Raw genomic sequence first — 26,074 nt, forward strand, 5'->3', positions numbered from 1 at the left:
GCCAGGCCAGTAAAGGTAGTGGGCTGCATCATGACCATGGTATATATAGGGCTCTCAGAGGCAGAGTGATCGGTGAGCCAGCGACTCAGTGAGCAGCTGGTGGGTAGGCAGGCAGGACAAGCATGTTGCAGACAGGCGGGGTAAGAGAGAGAGAGAGAGAGCGGCAACTGGGCACTTGGGGAGAATGAGCGGGGACAGGCCAGGAGACTGTACTGGTATGGGGGCATGGCCAGGCTGCCATCGTCAATTGTACAGAAAGGTATGGCCAATTTCCACTAACTATATGCCAATACCGGCCCGTACCAGGAGAACCCACCTCTGATTGCAGGACTATCAAACTTGCCCAACAAAACCAGGTCCTTTGGGTGATTCAAACCCCTTTGGTTCAAGAGACTGTCCTTGCATCTTTGCCATTTGGATTCACTTGACAGATTGAGGATGGGCCATTGCCACTGCGAGTACATTCAAGGCCATTTTCTTAATAAATTTTCTTCCTAGAATCCTCTTTGGTATTCTGCATTTTTAGAATCCATCCTGCAAAAACTAAATTAAGAGAGAGGCAGAGCTGATATTTGATGAAAATGGTGAGCTTTCATGGAGCTCCATGCTAAGACGTATTCTATCTGCCAGGTCTAATTGGATTCAGCTGGATCCAAGCCATTTTGGAGGTGGCGGGGATAGAGGGTGAACTTCCATTGATCACAGGGAATCCGCAAACTCTCTGTTCAATCTGGGAAACTTCCTCATCCTGATGGGGTAAGAGATGGCCATTAAGTTCGGCCGGACCGAGGCTTTGACAACTCTGATGAAAGAGCAATAAAGGAAACAAGTGGGTAACAGCATGTGAGATCTGGTTGAGCTACTTTCAATTTTCAAGTTCTGTTTGAGGAATTTGCCCCAGAAACTAACTTTTTCTTGGAAATGAGATTCTAAAAGAAAGGAGGTGGTTTTTTTAAATCACTCCTCAAGAATGGCAATAACTAATTTCACAAGCTGTTGACATATCCAAATGAAGGAGAAGGCAGCGCTTTGTGAAAAATCGACCTTTAAGGGTTGGTTGCTTGTGGATATTTTGCCTGCTTTATGGACCATATTTAAGAAACTTTTTAATATATTGTGTACATCATGGTCCTGGAAAACGAAGTTTCCAGAAGTGAAAGTTTGAAGTGGAAATCAGTTGAAAGTGGAGAAATAGAATAAGGCCGCCATCTACTGGTGGAACTCATCATTATTAGAGGGAGAAGAACTCCTGTACTGTCTGATGAAATACGAATTATTTGGGCTTCTTGGAACTGGACTGAACTGATAAACTTAATTGAGTGCTGTTTTGTGGAATTAACACCTGCAAACTGTTTATACTGGACACTAGGAAACAGGGAAGATGTAGAAATTTGTGCTTGAGACTATTTGACTCTCTGTGGATTACAAATACATTGGGCAGCATGAAATCTGGATTCAATTTGAAGTTAAGTGGAGATTTTCTTTTTTCATATAATTTTTTTATTTTTTATTTTCAAAACAAACACAGCATATCCTTCTTTACATACTGTAGAAAGTGTATCAGTTGGTTACAAAAAGGCTTTCGTGCATCTCTTCCAGTCAACAAACATAATTCATATTAACTCAAGTATTTTAACTCAGATATTTATACATGTTACCATTATCATACCTCCATTTTCATTTGACTATAATTGTTTAAATAATCCTTCATCATAAAATATACCAAGATTTAATACATAACCACATACTGGCAGGTTTTCTGAGTGGTGAACAGGGGTAACTTGCAACTATTGGGATTTTGTGGACCCTCTGGATTACAAATATAATTTCCCATAAGAAAATTAAGTGAAGTAAGAAAAATATTGAACAGACTGTCTGGACAATTTAGATACAATCTGTGTAGAGCCTAAAGTTAAAATCAAAGTTAAAAGACAGTGAAAGTGGTTGAGGATTAAAAGGAGGGGGAAAGAGAATTATTGGTTAATATTAAAAATGGGATGAAGAGGGAGTGGAAGACTTGGGAGAATTTTGAATGGTGGTGGGGTACTTTGTCCAAAGTTATTGGTATATTGAAATAGTTCAAAATGTCAATTTCAAACCTATCTAAATTATGGGGGGGGGGACTGCATCAGGATCCAATCCATCATCAACAATGTCAAGCCCTTCAAGCCAAAGGTCAATAGAAAGTTTAATTCAGCAGGAAAAAAAAAATACAATTCAGAAAGATATGCAAAGAATGTTCCAATCATTACAAGAGACCATAACTAAGAACTATATTGAAATGAAGACTGAAATGAGTGAGGTGAGGACTGAGATGGGAGAGATCAAGGGGAAAATGCAAAGCATGGATGAAAAACTGGGGAATTTTCAGCAAATTCTAGCCAAAAATGAAGAAAAGATTAAAACAATTGAAGAGAAGTTAGAACAAATGGAGAAAAAAGCGGAAGAAATGAATTAGAGACTATCAGAGGCCAACAAAGAATAGAATAGAGTAGCGTAGAGTAGTGTAGCGTAGAGTAGTGTAGCGTAGAGTAGAGTATAGAATTCTTTATTGGCCAAGTGTTAGAGACTAACAGAGGCCAACAAAGAATAGAATAGAATAGAGTAGCGTAGAGTAGTGTAGCGTAGAGTAGTGTAGCGTAGAGTAGAGTATAGAATTCTTTATTGGCCAAGTGTGATTGGACCCACAGGAATTCGTCTTTGGTGCATATGCTCTCAGTGTACATAATAAGACAAGATACATTCATCAAGAATCATAAGGTACAACACTTAATGATAGTCATAAGGTACAAATAAGCAATCAGGAAACAATCAATATCAATATAAATCATAAGGATACAAGCAACAAAATTATAGTCCTGCAATCATAAGTGGGAAGATATGGGTGATAGGAATGATGAGAAGACTAATAGTAATAGTAATGCAGTGAATAGTTTGATAGTGTTGAGGGGATTATTTGTTAAGCAGAGTGATGCCGTTCAGGAAAAAATGTTCTTGTGTCTAGTTGTCTTGGTGTGCAGTGCTCTATAGTGTCATTTTGAGGGTAGGAGTTGAAACAATATATGTCTAGGATGCAAGTGGTCTGAATTGGAAGGAACTGTAATCCAATTGCAAATGGAAAAGGCTGAATACTTTCTAGATTCCAGAAGACACTAAAATATATGGTTTTTATAAAGAACCAACAGAACAGGGTCAAATTTTAATAGGACCGGAGGAGACGCTAATTTAAAAATTCTATAATTATTTATTGAGTATTAGAATGGAAGAAGAGCAAGTAAAGGAAACCATGACAGCATGGGCCAAAAATTGCCACTGTATAGAATTAAAATTAAAATCAATTAAATATATTTAAACCAAGGGTTACTAAAATTTTTGCTGTCCTGCCTCACTTTTGTGTAATCTTAATATACACAACTCCCCGAAAAATCCAAACAACAAAAGAAGCAGAAATGGATAAAGAAACAATGCAATGAAACTTTGGGAAAGGTACAGTTCTTGTAGCAATTAAATGTTACATTTAATTGCTACACCTCTTCTGGACGCTTGTTTGCATCTCCCCAAGTTGCAGTGATAAATGAATCACTGAATTTTGAATCACATGGATATTTTCATCACTGTCACAAACTATTTTTAATATGGGATATGTAATTTATGAGTGCTAACACTGGATAAGAAACAAAGAGCATATTTAGATTCCCTCAAAATAGTAGGCGATTCTAAGAATATATTATACTGAAGAGCAGGATATGTATATATGAAAGAAGAAGAATCAACAATGAGATTATTCATATCTATATATTTTCAAGAAACTGCAGTTTCCAAATATGTAGTCTAACTAACATATTATATGTTTGATACTATAATAGTTACTTCTGCATATTTAATAGTTATATTTATTTTTCTTTTGATTCTGTTCCCCGGGTCTTTTTTTTTTTAAAGAATGACTCTGTTTATAAATATATTCTATGAAATGTACTCTTTAAACTATCATCTCAATTTGATGTTAATCTAACAAAATAGTCAGTAAATCTTTTTTTCTGTTAGTTTTTCCCTAAATAATTTTATTTGTGGTGATTCCATGTCCTTATCTTATGGAATTTAAAGGAAATGTTTCAAGGCTATTGGATTACATGGTCTAATTATGTACTAAGCAGCTCTAAAAGAGGATTTAAATTTCAGAAATCTGAGTTTTTATCCACTAGGGAGTAGAAATTTGCCATCAGAAAAATAGGTTGTATATAAAGTTTATTTTATTATGAAAGATAGGTGAATAAAATCAATATTGCTTTAATATATTATGTGCCATCAAGTCAGCATGAACTCTTAGTGACCACACAAATACCAAACTTTTCTCCAAAAATACATATAGATTTTCTCCAGGAGCTTCAATATTAGCTTAGAATAGTTATTGTAACTGTATTTACCTTGATTTATGACAACTGAGCCCAAAAATTATGTTGTTATGTAAGATGGTGGGTGTGTTTTGTCCCATTTTATGACCTTCCTTGCTACAGTTAATAACTGCACTTAAGCAGTTATTAAGTTAGAATCTGATTTCCCCCTTGACTTTGCTTGTCAGAAGGATCTAAAGGGATTAACATTACCACATAACACTGCAATGGTCATAAATACATGCCAGTCAGCAAGCATCCAAATTTGGAACACGTGACTGGGGAATGGCGCAAAAGCTGTGTGAAAAATGTTCATATGACACTTTTTTCAGTGTTGCTGCAACTTCAACTGGTCACTGAACGAATGACTGTAAATTGAGGACTACCTGTATCTATCAATAAAAATTAACCTGATCACTGAAAAGGCCATCAGAATTATTCTCTGTTTTGACTTTGACATAAATGCCAATTATTTAACTGTTATGTTTGTTTTAGAAGAAATGAAATGACTTGATTTATACACATAATTCATTCATTCCCTAAGTCTCAGTGCAGGGATTCATCTCTAATTCTGTGATCATGATATTCAAGGGACAATGACCCTCATTGCATTTATCAGCTAATGAATCAAGTCAAGACTCAATGTGTTGAATGAGAATTGCCTCCAACTAAATATGCATAGAATCATCCTATTTCTTCACTACATGTTCGGTAGCTGGAACGCGCGCGCTCACTTGATGCCCTCAAGACCTTGTCAGCGCAATTGCCAGATTTCCCATCAATCTTGAAAGGGAATCTTGAAGCTGTGTCCCAAAAACCAAAGGCGGGAGACGACCAGACTGGCCCATCACTTTGTTTCTCCGCTCATCATGCAAGCAATTCGGTTGCGTGTCTCCGGTTGGGTTCTGAAAACCTGGAAAGAAAGCAAAGATCTCCGATCAAAATGAACACAAAAGGCCAGGTATGTACGTGGCTACTTCTACCCTCGTTTACCTTTCAGCCAGCCAGAGCTTAACTGAAAGCTACTCCAGTGACTGCGGAGCATCGGGTGAGCTTCGACTGGTGAAAACGGACCTCCGAAATCAAAGCGAGAGACTCGAAGGGGAAGTGCGGCCAGGACTTATTGCTAGGGTCGCCTAGGGTTGCCGTAGCTCCAGGGGGAGGAGCGCGGGGGCGCGGGCCTTGGTTCTCTCGCTACCATGGCAATGGCTTTCATCTCTCAGCAGGGACAGGATGAACACCGCGGATGGCGGTTCCGCAGAAGGTCACCTCACGCCGCCTGGCTGGGTCGGACCAGAAGGACGTGCGGCTGCCCCCTTCCCTGGCCAGCACCCCTAGCGGGCAGATCTCCTTCGCTAGTTCCCCATCGCCAGCCAGAGAAGCCAATTCCATCATTCCCCCCATGTTCATGACGGCGATCGCGCAGATTCAAGCGCGATCGCAGGCGCTCTTGCGAGCCGCTATAGCCAGCGAGCGAGCTAAACTCTGGTCTAAGGTAACAGGCCCCCCATCTGGGCTCGCGGAGCGGACGAATTCTGGATGGATTTGCGCCCCGGGAGTAATTGCACCGGCTTAGGCGGTAATAATGCTGGTGGTTGAGGCCTGCAGAGCTGCCTTTGTTGCAAATTCCAAAATGCAAACTAGCCTGGCCTTTGGCAGGGCGTTTTGGAGAGTTTCGATTCAAAACAAGTTTGGAAAACTGCTTCCGCGGAGGGTAACTTCAAGCGAATGAGCGAGGAGCTGGCTTTTACTTCAAACTCCTTTTTTCCTCTATCCAGAGCAGAAGTTTCTGTGCTTTCAGGGGTTTTGTGACCTTTAGAGTTCAAGGCTGAAGTTTCGTTTTCCTTAGATGTCACGCATCTCCTGGTGGAGAACCTGTGCACCATACAGACAGACATAAAGCCTTGAGGAATAGTAAAAATGGAAACCCTGATTCCATGCAATTAGCCTTCTTTTGGTGTGGGGTTTCTTTTCTGTTCGCCAGAAAAATAGGCAGAATTTGCTTAAAATGCTAGTATGCAAATACCTCGAATTCTGAGTTACTTTTATTTTTCGGTATTCTTCCTTTTGTGTCTTTGGCATTGGCATTTCTTTTTAGTTTCTGCCTTTTGGTTTTTTTTTTAAAAAAACGAACTATTGCTTGTATAGTTAATATTTGGCTATATTCTGCTTGCATGCTAAACTAAAGTCCCTTCTGGGTTTATATAATATGCTATACAAAGTATATTATGACTTCACATATTATGGCTTGGTACACACAGCATTCCAAGGAATGGTGGACTTGGTTCTATGGTTAGCAAATCATAATGTTTATGAGATCACAGAAAACATGTATCTGCAGAAAGTTGGGGAGGGGCAGGGACTGATTTGTCTGCAGTTTTGTTTTTCTTGGGTTGAAGTTTAAAAATAATCTACTTGCCATATTGTGAAGGACTGTAGATTTGGGAATGGAAGGGGGAATGTGTGAACTGTTAAGATGTGACTTTCGGAATCAGTTATAGTACTTAGTCCCAAAGAAAGGGTAACAAAAAGTCAAAATAGCCCTGTTTGATCTAGGATGGGATAGAGAGAAACTTGGACAGGCTTTTAATAAGATAGTTGCTGGCCCTCTAAGGCAGTGGTTCCCAAACTTTGTCAGTCCACCGCCCCCTTGGTGCTACAAACTGATCCTCAGTACCCCCCACCCAGTGGTGGAATTCAATTTTTTTTATGACCGGTTCTGTGGGCGTGGCTTGATGGGCGTGGCTGGGGGAGTCATGTGACTGGGCGGTTGCATGAAGGAATAAAGATAGTAACAGTAAAATTCAGAACTGTAACAATTAATTGCACATTTATTCAAAATCCAATTTAAAAACCTTTGTAGTTAGTTAATTCAACAAAATTGTTGAACATGATCCAATGATACCAGGTTTTCAAAGTCTGGTAGTCATTTATCAAGAACCTTAGTAACTAGTAACTTAGTAAACTTAGTAAAATTTAGTAACTACTTCACTGTTCAGTAAATTCTTAATGTGATGGATGGGCTTGATGAAGTGATACCAGTTTCCCAATGTCTGGTTTTAAGTCACTTAGCAGGAGTCTCAAATCACCACATTCAGTAATCTGGAGTCATTTTCTTTGCTTGGAGAGAAGTTGGATGACCACACTGAAGCCATGTTCCACCAAATATGATGTTGAAAATGCAACAAGGAGCTTCTTAACCACTGTCCATAGTGCAGGATAGCGATCAGAAATTTCTTTCTGTAACCAAAACTCTTGGTACAATTTCTTGAACTTTGGCTTCAGCTCAATGTCACCAACATTTGCTTGAATTATTTGATGAGATTATTGCATGGTACCTAGGGATTCCCAATATGGAAAGTGAGAATGGGAACATTTTAACAGATCTATATGTTCTTGGGTTATAATTTTCACTAAAGAACCATGGGGATGGAAAGGGAAATATAGACAATGGAGTCTAATCCCCTTCCTCAAGAGTTTGGAAGCAAAAAATAACTCTAGCAAAATGTAGCCTTTTATCTCTCTGGGGAATCATTATTTTTTTAATTATTATGATTATGATTTTTTATTTTTCCCAATACAACTCATGCAAAGGGCCATCCACAACTACATTACATTTTCCACACTCATATTTGTGATTCCTTATAACTTCTTTAAACTAAACATTTTTAGTACAAATCTACGCATTGACATATATATCACTAATGCAGTTTCCTATCTCTTCCATTGACATAATTAACATCTTATGTATTGAATACAAGTATATCAAGTATAGGTTAAACATGAATTGAAAAACATCTAATACAAATGTATAAGCTGTGCATTTATTATATAATCACAGGCAAACATTGCATTTATGCCTAAGTCCTCTACCCACGCACATTATAAGGCAGATAAAACTATCTTAGCTGGCTGTTGTAAATATTACTCTGCTAATTCAACAAGAAATGCTACTATATGAATCCTTAATGCAGAACACAACTAAAAGTGATTTTAGCAATTTTCTTCCCAAGTTAATTCAAAATGTATATCAAAATGTTCCTCTTATTTTTTCCCCAAGCACTAGGGAGGATTATATTCAAAACCAGACACTTTTGCTGTGTGTGTGTGTGTGTGTGTGTGTGATTGGTTGCTTCTGGTCTCCAGAGTCAGAAGGGCTGGTTGGGACCCCCAGAGGTCATCTAGTCCCACCCCAGACAGCGCCCCCCCCGCCCACATTCCCCAGCCCCACCTCCTCTGGGAAGGCTCCAGTGGGGGGGAATGCGGAGCCCCCACCCCTTCTGCTGCTCTCCCCCACCCTTCACTCTTACTCCCTCCCTCTCTTCGCAGGCCGGGCGGCCGCAGCGCTACTGGGACGGTGAGCATGGATGGGCCGTCGCCCTGGGGAGGGGAGGTCTGGCTGCCAGCAAAGGGCTTCCGCCAAGGCACCCCATGCAGGCAAAATAGCGAGCGAGTGAAGGAGGATCAGGCAGGGCACCGAGGCCCCTTCACTTCCCACTTTGTCTTGATGAGGTCGCTGTAGCTGCTGGGCGCGGATGGACGGAGGTAGCCAGAGCGGCCCGGGTGGGCGAGCGATGGAGGATCAGGCAGCTCTCTCGCTCACTCGCCCGACCCCGGGCTTCCCCGCCACTCTGGCTACCTCCATTCGTCCGGGCCCGCAGCTGCAGTGACCTCATCAAGACAAAGTGGGAGCGAAGGGAAGCGAAGTGGCCTCCCATTGATCACTCACTCCCCCCACCCGTCCCTGCACTATGCTAGCCCTGCGCTCACTGTTTGGCTGGCTCACCAATCATCCCTCCCACCTCTAAGAGCCCTATCTATAGAAAGCCAAGCAGAAAAAAAGATAACTGGGTTTAGATAGGGCTCTTAGAGGTGGGCGGGGCGATTGGTGAGCCAGCCAATCAGTGAGTGGGCAGGGCTAGCATAGTGCAGATGGGTGGGGGGAGCAAGTGATTGAGCAGCTTCTGGATGGGGGGGGGGGTGAGTGAGCAAACTGATTCTGAATGGCTCACTAGAGGAGGCCACCTCCAGCACTCCTTTGCCGCCCCCCTTGAATCTTACTGCCCCCTGCCGCCTCCCTTGCCTCTTACTGCCCCCCTAAGTCATCTCACCGCCCCCTAGGGGGCGGTACCACCCACTTTGGGAACCACTGCTCTAAGGTAAGCATGCAGCAATTCCAGGTATGCTTTCTGTTATTGCAGGATAGAATAACAAAATCCTGACCACCTGTTCCAGTTTGTATTTATGCCTTACCTTACACTGAACAGAAGCAAGCTTAGTTTGTGTTTCTTTCTCACACTTCCCTCTTTCTCAGGATTGACTCAACTTTTCTGAATCCCTGCTTTTAATAGTTCCTTGATTCCTTACCCATTCCCAAGGCCATGTCTACATTCCTTCACAAATACAGAGATTCTTAAATTTAGTTTCAGTTCTCATACTTTTAAAAAAATTGTTTTCAGGCAATAGAGTATTATAGAAGACTGCTAAGCTGCTTGAGTCAAAGGAATTTTCCTATACAATATGTTCCTGGTCCTACCTGTAAACTGTTGGTAATTGAAATCTCAAAAAATTCTATATAGAATGTTAACTTGAAATCCTTGCTGATTTGGTTATGAAGTGTGGATGGATTGGAAGCAGTCTAATTTTAGACACTAAATTTAGATAGTAAACTTAGACTCAAGACAAACTCACTGTTCCTTTCTTTTAACTCCTTGTACAGGTAGTCCTCGAACTTAGAACAGTTCATTTAGTTACAACAGGATTGAAAAAAGTGACTTGTGACCGTTTTTCACAGTTATGACCATTGCAGCATCCCCATGGCCATGTGATCAAAATTCAGATGCTTGGGAACTGACTCATATTTATGATGGTTTGTTATGACTCTATGAGTGTCCTGGGGTCACATGATCACCTTCTGTGATCTTCTGACAAGCAAATTCAATGGGAAAGCCAGATTCGCTTAACAACCATGTTACTAACTTAACAACTTCAGTGGTTCACTTAACAACTATGGCAATAAAAGTTGTAAAATGTGGCAAAACTCACTTAACAAATGTTTCACTTAACAGAAATGTTGGGCTCAAGTGTGGTCGTAACTCGAGGACTACCTGCATTCAGCTTCCTTGTGCAAATTCTCTCTCTCTCTCTCTCTCTCTCTCTCTCTCTCTCTCTCTCTCTCTCTCTCTCTCTCTCTCTAACTAGATTAAACATGCAGCATAGGAAGTTGCATTCTAACACAGGGGTGTCAAACTGGATTTCTTTGAGGGCTGGATCAGCGTTGTAGTTCTTCATGGGCCGGGGGGAGGGGGACAACAATGAATGTCTCCTACAGCACGCATCTTGTTTTCACCTTCCATGGCCTCCTGAAGCATTCTGCCAGCTGAAAACAGGCCACGCTGCCCATTTTGGGCCTGTTTCCGGCCCGGTTTCGGCCAGCAGTGTGCTGCAGGAGGCCATGTAGAGTAAAAACAAGGCACGGGGTGCCACATGTGGCCTATTTAAACCAGGCCAGTCCTTTCATATTTTCATGCCAGCCCCATGGGCCGGATTTAAGCACCCCACAGGCTGGATGCAGCCTGCAGGCCTTGTGTTTGACACCCCTGTTCTAACACATCGGTTCCATTATGTGTGTCTGCCTCCAACAAACTTATTTATCTTCTGATATTGCATAGTCTGTAACAAGGACTACATTTCAGAGTGGAAGAAGTGGTGGTCTTTAAGGTGCAACAAAATTCTGTCACTTTTATTCCAACAGACAGATTCCATAATTTCAAATGGGGTTTAATCCACAAAATGTGCACCGTGATATACCTGTTAATTCTTAAACCATGGATATTTTAAATGCTTTTTAAATCCCTGCATACAATGCTATTCTTTTCTACTTTAAATTCTTATTGAAAGGGGTTCTACCTCAGCACTATTCCTATATTAGTCAAAGGATGGATTGTACTCTTGGTCTCATCCCTGGTTTATTATGTAATCCATTTATAATCTGGCCTGTTACCTAGACCAGTGATGGCTAACATTTTCTGGACCAAGTGACCAAAGTGCGTGTGAATTCATGCACGCGCATATGAATCCCCAAAATGAAATGTTCGTGCGCCCCCTGCGCATATGCCCCATACCCCATGCATATGTGTGCCACTGCATGCACCCATCCCCCTGCACATGCACCCATCCCCTGCACATATGCATGTGCCCCACCCCCATGCATGCACATGCAGCCCCTCTGCACACACACCACTTCTCACACATGCACGGCAGAGACCCAAAGACCTGCTATCTAGTGGGAGGTGTGCACGCATGCGTGGCAGAACTGAACTGGGGTGATAGCTTAGATGCCCACAGAAAGGGCGCTGCGTGCCCCCTCTAGCACATGTGCCATAGGTTTGCCACCATGGACCTAGACTCTTATAAATCAGTGTAGTTGTCTGGAGAGCCTCCTTGCACAACTACTGAATATATGGTATGAGGGAGTTCACATATTTCTGACCCATATGTTTATTCAGGAGGTCTGTCTTTCTAGAAGAAGATCAGAAGGTAACTTGGAAAATTATTAATCCTAACCAAATGCAAGGGAATTATAAGCAAGTTTTGGAACTTTCTAAATTGTTTGTTACAAAGGATGCTAAAGAAAATCAGATGAGGAAAGAACAGGTTAGCATAGATTGTGCACTAATAATACTGTTATGAGAGTAAGGAGGTTATGAGAGTAAGGAGACAAAATTGGATTTCCCTCATAAACAGCAAAATTGCAGCACCGAAGGTTACTGGGTCAAATGTTCAGTACGCTGTTCCTTGAGAATACTGTATTTGGTTCATGATTTTTTTAAAAAAATGCAACTAGAATCCATATTATTCACTATTAGAATATTGATTCTAGTGTTCACTGTATTTTTAGAACATGTATGGAAATTTCATCATTAATAATGGGAGGTAATCACAGTTTTAATATTTGAAATTTAGAACCTGTTAAGATAAAGTTGGTTATTAAGTAATTTGATATCCTAATTCTTTCATTTCAGGTGTTTGAAACATATTATCATATAGGTGTAGCTTTCCAAAGTATGAATAACCATCAAGAAGCTTTGGAAGATTTTTCTTTTGCCTTAGAAACTGCATATATTCCCAAGGTATGGAATTAAAATTTATGCCATGTGCACAGTGCATTAAAGTACAATTTTATCAAATGGAGAAATAGTCATGTTGCATTCATGATCTGTAATCGTAAATTAAATGTCTATATTTTGGAATCTGTTGAATCAAAGGACCATGCAATTGGAAAAGCTGCTGTTCAATGCTGTGAACATATTTCAAAAGTCTGTGCTGTCTCTGTCCCTGCTCGCACCCTTGAAAGTTTCTGCTGTCCTGTAGAAAAGCTCTATACCCCTGATGGCGAACCTATGGCATGCGTGCCACAGGTGGCATGCGGAGCCATTTATCAGGGCATGCGAGGCCCTGTCACCTGGCCAGCGTGCATGCGCGCGCTGGTCAGCTGACTACAGCCTTCTTTTGAGGCCGTTTTTCGCCCTCTGAGGCTTCCCTGAAGCCTCCAAAGCAAGAAAAACCGGCCCTACAGACAAACCTGACAAATGGCTCTGCATGCCACCTGTGGCACACATGCCATAGGTTTGCTATCATGTGTATAGAGCTTTTCTACAGGACAGCAGGAACTTTCCAGGGTGCGGCCAGGGACAGAGACAGCACAGCCTTTTGAAATATGTTCCCATTGAAATAGTTTCTTCAGGTGGTATAGATCCTGAAACTGTAGATTATTCCTTCTGTATACAAAATTAAAATGTGAAAAGCACATTTCTTCCCTTATGGATATTCCTGTGATATTTTATATAATACTTTTGCATAATGCTTTTCATTAGAAAGAGTTAGACTAAATTATCAGTCTTAGTTGCATCCATGCTACAAACAGCATGCTGTATTGTTCTAACAGCAAGAACAGTAAGTACTAAATTTGGGCACATTTTGCCTGGTATACTTCAAGTACAAACCAAATGAAGTGCAAGACAAGAATATGATAATATAAGATATATATTATTAGTATGTATGTACATATGAGAAGAACACCTTGGTGAGAACTGAGAGGTATGAATGGGCCAGGTATATGTTCTTTTGTAAGCAGACAATGCTGTGCTGCTGCCTTATAATTCAAATGATTTGCAGTAAATGTTAGTCTGTATGATGCAGAGTGGAGTGAAGATTTGAAAATTAATGTATCAAAAAGCAATATAGCTGTATCTGAAAGGAAAACTGGATTGAATGATGGCAAGTGATGCAAAAACAATGAAAAAATCAGAACATAGATGAATTTGTGTACCCAAGTAGAATATTTTCCTTTTTTTGTAAAATTTTTTATTTTTTAAGACAGACAAAAACAAACAAAACATAAACATATAACCTTAAAAACATATTCCGGTTCCGTACAGTGTGTTGATTGGTTACAATTTTTTTGTACATTCTCACTATAGTCATCACTTAGACTTTATATAAAATCTCATATTATCAATCTGATATGTATGTAAACAAATTATTATCATTATTATACACTTAATTGACTATAATTGTCATTACTACATTTTATGTGAGATATTCTACATTTTAGGTAAATTTATATCATGACATTTCATTACATCATCCAAAATCTATCCAGTAATAGTACATCTTTATAAAATTCTTTGTCTAACCATTGATAAGATAAATTCCATATTTTGTAAAATTGTTTATCTTTGATTACCAAACTGTTATGCATCCTCTCCATAGTCCTCACTTACAGATTATATCAAATCTCATATTATCAATATATATGTATACAGTATTATTATTAATCATTGATTTGACTATAACTATTATTACTTCATTTTAAACCAAATATTCTAACTTTAAATAAATTCAAATTAATGTTTATTATAATATTTCATTACATCTCCTGTATCCATCCAATAGTAGTGCAAACTTTTATTTCTTGCCATTTGTGGTATTTGTATTTTAATTGCTTTTTAAATAAATCTTGTATGGACATGTCTTGGCAACTTATATTTTCACTGCGTATCTTGTGAAGGCTCGAAGCTCCTCATCTGTTCCTTCCATCATCTTCCCTTTAGTTATTACCAATGCTTCTGCTAGAATTTCTATCATTACTTCTGCCAAATTTTCTCCCTTTTCTTCTTCTATCTTCTGGAATCTGAATTAAAATGTAAGTCTATCGATCTCCCATTCAAATATTCCACTCTTATCTTTTTCAAGAGCACTCATTCTGCTGTCAATATCTCCAATTTTCTTATCTCGTTGTTCATCTTTTTCTTCAATTTTTTGAGATCTATCCTCATATTTCATCATCATTTCATCTATTTTATCTGTTGTTCAATAAGCTACCATCTTTTTCAATGCTCTCTGTTTTTGCTTGTATTTTTTGAATTTTTTGCATAATCATCAGCAATGTCACTTCATTTTCTTTTCCCTGTTGCGACATCGTCTATATTGATCTTTTCCTTCCAATAGTGCACAGAGCCACTATAAAATCCGGCTCTTTTCCAAACCAAGTTAACTGTTCTCTTTCCCAATATGTGCAGTTTTTCCCCCCACTCCAAGCTTTTCACTCTGATAGTACCCAGAGGAGCACCTGTATAAACATCCGTGCTCTTCCCACTATCATTTTTAGTAAACAAACTCAGTCCTTGAAGCTCAAACGTAGAGAAGAAAAACAATATTTCCAAGCCTCCAAGCCTCTAAGTGGCAGTGTTATTTCCCTCTATTTTCACTTCTCTCTTTATATTCTTTATTTTCCAGAAAAGAAAGAAAAATTTAACAAGAAAATATTATAAGGTGTTGAAAAGAGAAAAAAAATGAAAGTCTTAAAAAAAGAGAAAGATAAAATCAGTCCAATTTTAAAAATATGCATTTGTAGAAATTCCAGCAGTAAAATAATTTTAAAAAAATTAACACACAAAGTTTGACTTGGGCTTAATCTTGCCGCTTGACCTCTTCTGTCTTCAATTTTAAATTTACTTTTAATATTTGGGGTGTTCTCTCATCTAATAGTAAAAAATTATCTTACCAATTCAGCACACTTTCTCTCTTGCATTATCTTCCGTTTCTGGAGCTGTCCCAACTTTCAGCAGCGTCAATGGCTGCTTCTTTGTCGCCGGAAAAAAAGGCTTCCCCTGGATCTACCAGGGACTTTGCGATGTCCCCAGGATTGGCAGGATGTGCCCTTCTTTATCACTGTCGCTGTGGGATGGTTTAGGTCCAAAAGGACTGTTCAGCTACAGAGATATCGATGGCGATCCTGGAGCTCCAAGATCGCACGTCGTATCATTGCGACGGCGACTCCACCTCCAAGTAGAATATTTTCTAAAAGTAGAAAAATTCATAGAGAAATTTGAAAGTGTATAAAAGCTGATAGAAAAAAGTAGTAGTATATGGTTTGTTGTAAGGAAAGAGTATGTTGCACTATATGAAAAGGACCACTACATTGCTACAGAATTTCACAAAACCAAAGATAAAAAATCTGCTAGAATACATATGGATCAATATAAAATAAAAAAGAATGATATTGCCATAGCTGCATACTACAGGCCACCCAATCAAGTAGAAAAAATAGATGTACTTTTTGCCAACCAACTAACGAATATATATAGGAAACACACTATAATTGTAATGGGGGACTTCAATTACCCTGTCATCAATTGGAAGACTAATTCACATCAATTGGAAGATTAATTCTGCACCAAGTGAGAAATCAAATAGGTTCCTGACCAACCTAGTTGACAACTTTGTCATCCCAAAGGTAGAGGAGGGAACTAGAGAGACAGCCATACTAAACTTAATTCTTACAAACAGAGAAGTAGTGATAGAGGGGGTTAAAACCACAGGAACCTTGGGTGAGAGTTACCATGTCGTAATAGAATTCAGCATAATGCAAACATAAGCGATAGAGCATGATACTAGAGTCCTAGATTTTGAAAGAGCTGATTTTAATAAATTCAGAGATAACTTGGGTAAGATTCCTTGGATGAAAATCCTAAAGGGGAAAACAACTCAAGAAGCTTGGGAAACTCACGAGACACACATGCATATGGGGGGCAGGGGAGTTTGCGTGCACATGCATGGGGGCAGAGGGAGTGCACCCCCCATTTTTGATCCCAGGAGGCTTCAGGGAGGCCTGCTAGACCTAAAATGGGGCACGGGGGGCATGTTCATCAGCAGGGGGGTCACGCATGCATTGCATTACATGCATGCTTTTGGCACACAGCAAAAAGGTTAGCTATCACTGCCCTAGATGATAGGCTCAAGATCCTATCTTGACAGACCTGACAGATCTTGACAGACCTGAACCCTGGGCCCAATCTAACAAAATGAAATTCAATGTAGTGAAGTCCTACACTTAGATAAGCAAAACCAAAAGTACACACATAGACTGACTGAAACCAGGCTTAATAGCAGAAACTGTGACAGGGATCTGGGAGTCTTAGTGGACAACCAATGAAATATGAGCCAACAGTGTGCAGCAGCAGCCAAAAAAGCCAATGCAATCCTAAGGTGCATTAACAGAGAGATAGAATCAAGATCAAGTGAGGTACTAATACCACTCTATAAAGCCTTAGTAAGACCACACCTAAAATATTGCATCCAGTTTTGGTCACTACACTATAAAATATATGTTGAGACTTTAGAAAGAGTGCAGAGAAGAGCAACTAAGATGATTAGGGGACTGGAGGTTAAAACACGATGAATGGTTGCAGGAACTGGGCGTGGCTAGTCTAGTGAAGAGAATGATCAGGGGAGACATGATAGCAGTATTCCAATATTTGAGGGGCTGCCATAGAGAGGAGGGGGCCAACCTATTTTCCAGACAAGGAATAATGGATGGAAACTGATTCAACCTGGAAATAAGGAGAAATTTTCTGACAGAGTAATCAACCAACAAAACAGTTTGCCTTCAGAAGTTGTCAGAGCTTCAAAACTGCAAGCTTTCAAGAAGAGACTGGACTGTCATCTGTCAGAAATGGTGTAGGCAGGATCTCCTGCTTGGGTGGGGGATTGGACTAGATGACCTACAAGGTACCTTCCAACTCTGTTAATCTGTTAAGTATGTAATAAAAGAAGTAAAAATGGCTGTGTCTGGAAGTATTCTGTCCACTTTGCCACATGAGTTAAATATGGTGGGAGAAACCTGAAACTTGAGTCACTTAGACTCAAATAAAAATAAAATTAAAATGAATAAAGTAAAAATGACTTACTTAAGAAGTATTATTATTTTAAAAAGAAGAACAGGTGGGGTTAAGAATAGATGAGTGGAGAGAATAGTGTCAAATTCTAAAACAAGTGGATGTAGAAGAGTGGAAGGGGTAATCCTAGAAAATTATGATTAGATAGAATTGAAATCTTCAAAAGGAAAGTAGGAAGTATTTAAAACAACATATGGAGATAACAAGGCTTGTTTGTAAAACTATAAAGTATTGAGGGATATAGTGAATGGAATTCTGTGGTGAGTTGCTATTTGTTTTACTACTGGTTCGCTTGCGCGATGCATCTATGCATACGCAGAAGCATCCAGGCGGGTGGGCAGAGCTTCCCACCATCGCCACTGCCAGTTTGCCCAATCCGGGCCGAACCGGCAGCAACCAACCTCTGATGGAATTCATGAAAAGTAGATGTACATATATTCCCCCCTTATATCATACCTTCTGTAGTATGTTCTGTACTATTTATGCATTTTTCATAATAATGATTTCCCCAATAGAAAATAGCATGATAGTGTGTGTGTGTATTCTTGTGATCTATTTATATTACAGAGGAAACAGAAATTATTATAAGTGTTGTATTGTCTTTTATAGCTCCAGTGTAATGTAATTAAACCCTTTCTCCATTCTCTTTTGAAATATGTACAGTATATGAGAAAATATATATATATATATATATATATATATATATATATATATATATATATATATATATATATATATATATATATATATATATATATATATATACACACACACACACACACACACACACACACACACACACACACACACACACACACATATATATATATATATATATATATATATATATATATATATATATATATATTTCGTAGATTTTCACGGGTGTAGGTATGCTGGTTTTGTTGTATTCGGGTCTTTTCCCGTGTAAGGTTGAGATTGTCTTTGCAACGTTTCGGCAGGATCGCACCTGCCATCTTCAAGCTGTGGGCTTAAAATTTTATATAATTTTAAGCCCATAAATTATAATTTATAAAATACATACATATACACATACATACATACATACATACATACATATACACATACATACATACATACATACATACATACATACATACATACATACATACATACATACATACATACATACATACATACATACATACATATATATATATATATATATATATATATATATATATATATATATATATGTTTTCGTAGATTTTCACGGGTGTAGGTATGCTGGTCTTGTTGTATTTGGGTCTTTTCCCGTGTAATACATATATAATGTTATTGTTCTGTTGCTTGTCTAATCTCTTGGGTTCTTATGTTTTTCAAAGTTGATGTAATTATGGAAACATTACTCTTGAATGATGATATGAATCATCCCCATAGGATTCTAAACACTTTAGGGAGCAATCTGATAGAACTCTACTGATGCAAATAAGATCTGTAATGTGAAATAAATAAAAGAACAGTGGGGCTAATGCAAACAACTCAAAAATTCCATTAGCTTCACAGTGACAATGTATATAACGGTATAACAGTGCACTGGGTATTGAAAACTTCATTACCTATTTCAGTTCACATGGTGTTTTCTTTTTGCCAGAACGTCTGTCAAGTTGGTTGCGCTTCTGGGTCTTTCTATCAGATACCTGTTCTAGCAAGGAGAGCTTATTCATATGTGAAATGTGGTATGTTTAAAAAAAAGAGTTGTACTTCAACTCAACCCTTGTTTTTGTAGCGAGATGAACAATAACATTAATATAGATATAGTTGCATTGGTAGTGTAGAAGAATAGGAATAGGAAATAAATAACAGCTGTGTTATGATTTTAAATCTTACAAACATCTGATTTGAAATTCAGTGAAAATCAACACAAAGAATGTGGACTGACATCCGCATTCACAATTTCTGAGCATGTAACTGAAGGCCTGAATATATCCTATATTTGAACAATTTGTATACATTTGGCTCTGTTCAGACCATTAGATGGATATTGGATGTGGTGGGCAATAAACTTATATTTCCTTTCTATGTAGTAAGAATATTTACATTTTGCAGGAGTGGCACAAGAACATAAAGGCTAGGCACATGGAAAATTCCAAACTGAAAAAGTTTTGCTTGAGTGCTACTGCTTGGCAGAATGGGACAAAAGTTCTAACAAAATGAAATTCAGTGTAGAGAAAAGTAAGGTTTTACAGTTAGGCATGAAAAACCAAATGTTCAGATACAGATTAGGTGAAACCTGATCAGTAGCAGTAACTATGAGAGGGATCTTGGAATCCTAGTGAATCAATTAAGTGATCATAGGAATCACTTAAATATGAGCCAGTGCAATCCTAGATTGCATTAATGGAGGGATAAAATCAAGATCACATGAAGTATTAGGATTGCTTTATAAAGCCTTAGTAAGACCCTACTTAGAACACTGTAATAAGTTTTGATCACCATATTATAAAAAAGATGTTAAGACTCTTGAAAGAGTGCAGAAAAGAGCAAAGATTATTAGAGGGCTGGAGGCTAAAACATATGAAGAATGGTTGCAGGAATTGAGTATGTCTTGTCCAGTGAAAAGAAGGACAAGGGGTGACATGATAGCAATGTTTCAAATTTTTGAAGGCCACCAAGAAGATGGGTTCAATCTATTTTCCAAAGCACCAGTAGGCAAGAAAAGAAACAATGGATGGAAACTAATCAAGGAGAGAAGAAACCTAGAACTAAGGATAAATTTCTTAACAGTGAGAACAATTAACCAGTGAAATGGCTTGCCTACAGAAGTTGTAGATGCTCCATCACTGGAGGCTTTTAAGAAGAGAATGGACAGTCACTTGTCTGGAATGATATAGGGTCTCCTGCTTGAGCAGGAGTTTGGACTAGAACGGGTATCAAACTCGTGGCCTGTGGGCCGGATGCGTCACACATTGGCCAGCCCCACCCCCATTTTAGCGAAGGGTGGAAAGTTGCGATACATCACATGATGAGAATGTGTCATCACTGGTTTGACACCCATGAACTAGTGGGTCTCCAAAATCCCTTCCGACTCTGATTATTCTCTTATAAATTATTTAATTAACTGTAGGAATAACGTCTATTTTTCATTCAGTACAATTGTAAGACAAAAATCCATTTGTGTATAAGTATAGCTGTTTTGTATAACATTTGTGTATAACTATCCCTTTTGTGTATAGATGGGGTATATCCAGTGTGTACACATGTTGAGAATTTAGAATGAAATAAAACCTGAATAGGTTATATGACAATTTTGAATTGATTTGCAATCAGATTAGTGTATATAGGATTTGGATTTAAAGTGCAATGTAACTATTTGATTTTGGTCTAGCCTGTTTCTGTATATATATTTTATTTTGAAATCCTTTTTGGTCCTTTTGGTTTACTTTGGTTTTACCCTTTCTACATATCTTTTTTATATTCCACTGCTGAACATAGGCAATTTTGGAAGAAATTGTTCACAGCTTATTCAAAATTATAGCTGAATGCTGCATTGATGAGTTCCCGTCAAGCCTCTGACCTGTGGTTTCCATTTCTCTCTCCCAGTGACGTGCGGTGAGGTTTATGGCTGGTGAGGCTGGTGACATCATCAGGAAGGCGGGGAGTGGGACCACATGTGCTGGAGGCTCAGGCTGCCTCAGCCTCCAGCACATGTGATCCCATTCCCCGCCTTCCTGAGTGTGCTCCGCCGGCTCGCGCTCCGCAGTCCTCAAAAGCAACTGGGGAACGACGAGAACCTTCCTGCCTCTGCTGGACTTTGCCCGCTCCTCGCGACTGCATATTGCAGTCGCGAGGAGCGCGCGAAATCCAGCAGAGGCAGGAAGGTTCTTGTCGTTCCCCAGTCGCTTTCGTGGCTTCGTCATCCGGGAGCGCAACAACATTTCTGCCTCCGCAGCTCCCGGGTGCGGCCGGCCGGAGGTAGCCAGAATGGCGCCGAGGCAGTCTGGCGGGCGAGCGACCGAGGATCAGGCTGCCTCGCTCGCTCTTTCGTCCGCCCGGACCGCCTCGGCATCACTGTGGCTACATCTGTCCGGCCGCGCCTGGGAGCTGCGGAGGCAGAAATGTTGTCGGCGCTCCCGGATGACGAAGCCACGAAAGCGACTGGGGAACGACGAGAACCTTCCTGCCTCTGCTGGATTTCGCACGCTCCTGTCGCTTTCGCGCTCCTGTTGCTTTCGTGGCTTTGTCATCCGGGAGCGCCGACAACATTTCTGCCTCCGCAGCTCCTGGGTGCGGCCAGACGGATGTAGCCACAGCGATGCCGAGGCGGTCCGGGCGGATGAAAGAGCGAGCGAGGCAGCCTGATCCTCGGTTGCTCGCCCGCCGGACTGCCTCGGCGCCATTCTGGCTACCTCCGTCCGGCCGCGGCCGGGAGCTGCGGAGGCAGAAATGTTGTCGGCGCTCCCGGATGACGAAGCCACCCAGTCGCTTTCGTTGCTTCGTCATCCGGGAGCACCGACAACATTTCTGCCTCCGCAGCTCCCGGCCGCAGCCGGACGGATGTATATAATATTATAATATTATATATATATATAGTATATAATATTATATACTATTATTTCATGAAGAGAGGTGAGGCTCTGCCTCCCCTGACTGCACGTCCCTGCTCTCTCCTATATTGTAGTGACAGAGACTTAACCAAGGATCAGTTTTAGTCTGTACGATTCTTGACGTTGCATATAAACCAGGTCTAGTAGCTGTTATTTATATACTTGATGCCCAAAAGTTTAAGTCCTTTTGCTGATTTGACAAAAAGTGTGTAAGCCTCCTTTTTCTACCACTAAAGCTTGTTTGATGTTATGATGAGCGAGTCACTATATGTGTCTCTCTACTGTTTATATTTCCAGGCAAGATTAAAGAAGCTATACGTGATTCCACAAGAGCTGTTAATTTAGATTCTTCAAATCCTGTAAGTAATAATGAAGAAATTTATATATAGAATGAAAACTTCTTAGACTCAGGTCACAAAAATGTGTTTGAAACACTATTGCAATTGTTATAATGTAATTGTTGGAAATGACATAAAAGTTGATTGAATATATTGATGATATAATGTAAAACAAAAAGCTGCCAATGTCTATTTCTAAATTTTTGATGTTTTTTTTTCTGTAAAAGTTATGAGATTTGGGGGGATTTCCACCTTTCGCATGATGCAGCTGTCAAAATTTTCTATACCTATTTACCCTTTTCCTATAAATATTTGTAAAAACCAATAAAATTCTTTTTTTTAAAAAAAATGAAAACTTCTTATAGAAACCCTCTCTAAAGAAACAAAAAAATAGTAAACTGAACTTGGAGTTATGCATTTTTTTAAAAATAGTGAAGCATTAGGATTGACAACAATTTGTTTCATTTGCTTAAATGAAAGGCATCTCAGGAAACACTGGTTCTCAAATTAGGTGAAGTGCCATAGAATTAATTGCTCTACCTGCATTCAAGCAGTTGATATTATTAGATTAAAAGTGCAATTTATAATATATGGAAAGTGTCCTTCAAGTCATTAGATTCCTATATCCAGTAATCTCTGCAGCAGGAGGTGAGGTCAACAGAAACAAGATGGCATTATGCCATATGGAAGGTGCTTACTGAGGCCCCCATCTGCTAAGGAATTTTGGCTGGCAGGGTTAAGAAGAAGAGCCTTTTCTCGTATGGCCCTTGCCCTATAGAACATTCTATCATCAGAGATCTCCTGGCCTCCCAGAGGGGCCTAAAAACCTGGTTTTGCTGGTTGGCTTGGTGTCCCGATAGGAGTGCTCCTTACTGGAGATATTGATGGGATAAGAAGACCTCGCTCCCATGCCATCCATACCCTTGGTCCTTATTAATCTTTTTGTTGTTTTAAGCTACTCTGTGAGATGGGTGGCATATAAATGTAATTAATTAATTACATTCGTGCGAGCAAAGTGAGCAGCGCATGCACAAAGCACGCACACAGCGAACCGGTACTAACCAGTTCAGGAACCTAACCTTGGGTCATAGGGTATTTTTAGTTTGAGCTGAAATTATGTTTTTCATTTTCTAGGATGTATACTGTATCAGAGCTCTTGTATGGAGCTCAGCAAAAGAAAAAAGGAGAGCCCTGGTTGATTTGAATGCTAGCTTCAAACTGAATTCATCTCACATTTGTACCTTGATATTAAGGGGAGCTATTTTAAGCTCTTTGGGTAGCCTGCCTTCAGAGAAAAATAAAGATCATGAAAAGGTAATCCTGTTCTCTTAGAACTTAGTATTTTTTAAAACTGCAAATTAGTGAGAGAATAATCTTAATAGAAATATGGCATATATTGTTTTTGGTTAGTATGAGGAATGGTTTACTATCATATTTATGGACACAACTACTGACAATGCTACAATTATTTACATTCCACTTACTACTAAGAAAAATAATTTTTCTTTTTAAAGATTTTTTTATTAAAGTTTGTAATATAAAATACAAATGTAATAAAGATTAGAAAGAGAAAAGGAGTGTAATGAAAAAAGAAAAAGAAAGAAAAAGAAAGCAGTGACTTCCAACTCTTTACGATGCAGTAGAATACAAAATACAGTCAACTTTTTGCTTTACATTTCTAGTACTGTAGATGCCAGCCATTTCTACAACAGCAAAGTTGATCTAGTCATTAAAACCTAAGATCAAAATTTCATTTTTTTAAAAAGTATAAAGTCCAAAACTAGTTTCCAAGTGAAAACAAAAGTGGGTAAGCTCTTCTCTAATTAAAACAGCTTTGCCATTTGCACCATCACTTTTCGATCCATTTCACTGTGAGAATTGACATCTTTCTTTCCAAATATTTTTTCAAGTTCTTTGTCCAGCAGTCCTTAAAAAGAAAACCTCTGGTTTCAGCTTTATAGTTGCTTTTAAAAAATAGATTTCTAAGTTTACCTAGGAAAACAGACATGATGATACCTTATAAAATAAAATGTATTAATGAAATAAAGCTTGGCCCATTCATGGAATATTAAAGCATTTTGAACCTATAACCAAGAATAACACCAATAATGCCTACTAGGGCAGTGATGCAATAATGGTAGCAGAAATCACCAAAATATCTGAATTTTCTCCATAGTCAATCAGCTTTTCAGTAATGTTTTGTAATCTGAGGCAGCAGTGAGATTCATACACTGAACATTTCTAAAAATTATTGTTGTATTATAAAAATATAGGTACGTTTCTCCTTTCCAGTTGTATCTGACTCTTGGGGGGGGGTGTTCATCTTTGTTTCCTAGCTGGGCAGCCAGTGTTGTCCAAAGATGCTTCTATGATCATGTGGCTGGCACGATTATATGCTGAGGCGCATGTAACAGAGGTGGGTTGCTCCCAGTTCAGCCCAGATCGGGCGAACTGGTAGTGGCGGTGGCGGAAAGCTCTGCCCACCTGTCCAGATGCTTCTGCACATGCGAAGCATCGTGCGCAAGCCTGCGTGGGGGTGCGCCCAAACCAGTAGTAAAAAAAGTGGCAACCCACCACTGGCATGAAACACTATTACCTTTCTACCAATGTGGTACCTATTTATCTACTTTTGCTTGCTTTTGAACTGCTACTGTAGGTGGCAGGAGCTGGGACAGAAATGGAAACTTACCTGTCACACAGTGCTTAGGATTGAACTGCTGACCTTTTAGTCAATGAACCCAGCAACCAGTATAACACATATGGAATCACCGCTTTTAGGACTTTTAGCAGAGGTTGTAATGCCATGTTTGAAAGTGATAGTACTTCCACAAGTACAACCCAAAATATGGATCAGATATAAAGATGACACCTTCACCATAATAAAAAAGGACAAATTATAGAACACCCATAAAATCATCAACAACATCCTCAAAGAAATCCAGTTTACCAGAGACGAAGAAAACCACTCACTATGCTTCCTAGACATCCTGATCAGAAAAACACAAGTGTACTGAAAAAACACCTGCACCAATAAGTGTTTCACTACTAAAGCAGAAACCCCACCTCCCAACAAGAGAAGCGATGTAAGGACTTTATTTAGATTATCATAAACTCACTGCAGCAACCTTGGCAGCAGAAAAAGGAAACAGCATCTAAACAACATCTTCCAACAAATTGGATATGCATGCATCAAAACTGTGCAGCCACTGAACCCAATAGAGCATTGTCAGGGTGGAATTTCAGCCCTGTTCCCCTCCTGGGGTATTTGTATTTAATGAGGGATGGACCATGGTTTTTCCTTGAAGTATACTTCATAATTAAGAAAAATAAACCCAAGATATATTCTAAGAAACACATTTTATTGTAAAGAAAATGAAAACAAAACTTACTAGCTAATGATTACATTTAGGCAGTGTTCCTGCCTACCTTGGCAGGCGAACAACAAATTGTTGTGGACATGCGTAGTGAGCTTAGTGATATGAGTCAGGTCAGTCTACCGTATGTCTTAGAGTTTAAGCACAGCTAAGAAACAAAAA

General features: G+C 39.3%; 1 long non-coding RNA gene across 1 annotated transcript; it reads left to right on the plus strand.

Annotated features, from left to right (window-relative positions):
• The first annotated feature begins 5,208 nt into the window (after positions 1-5,208).
• LOC309394213 lies at positions 5,209-23,725 on the plus strand. Its single transcript, XR_014175712.1, has 4 exons — positions 5,209-5,352; positions 12,416-12,523; positions 22,498-22,559; positions 23,673-23,725. It is a non-coding gene; the product is annotated as an uncharacterized lncRNA (long non-coding RNA).
• The last annotated feature ends 2,349 nt before the right edge of the window (positions 23,726-26,074 follow it).

The sequence above is a fragment of the Natrix helvetica genome, assembly GCF_964273705.1.
Source record: "Natrix helvetica genome assembly, chromosome: 6".
Lineage (NCBI taxonomy): Eukaryota > Metazoa > Chordata > Lepidosauria > Squamata > Natricidae > Natrix > Natrix helvetica.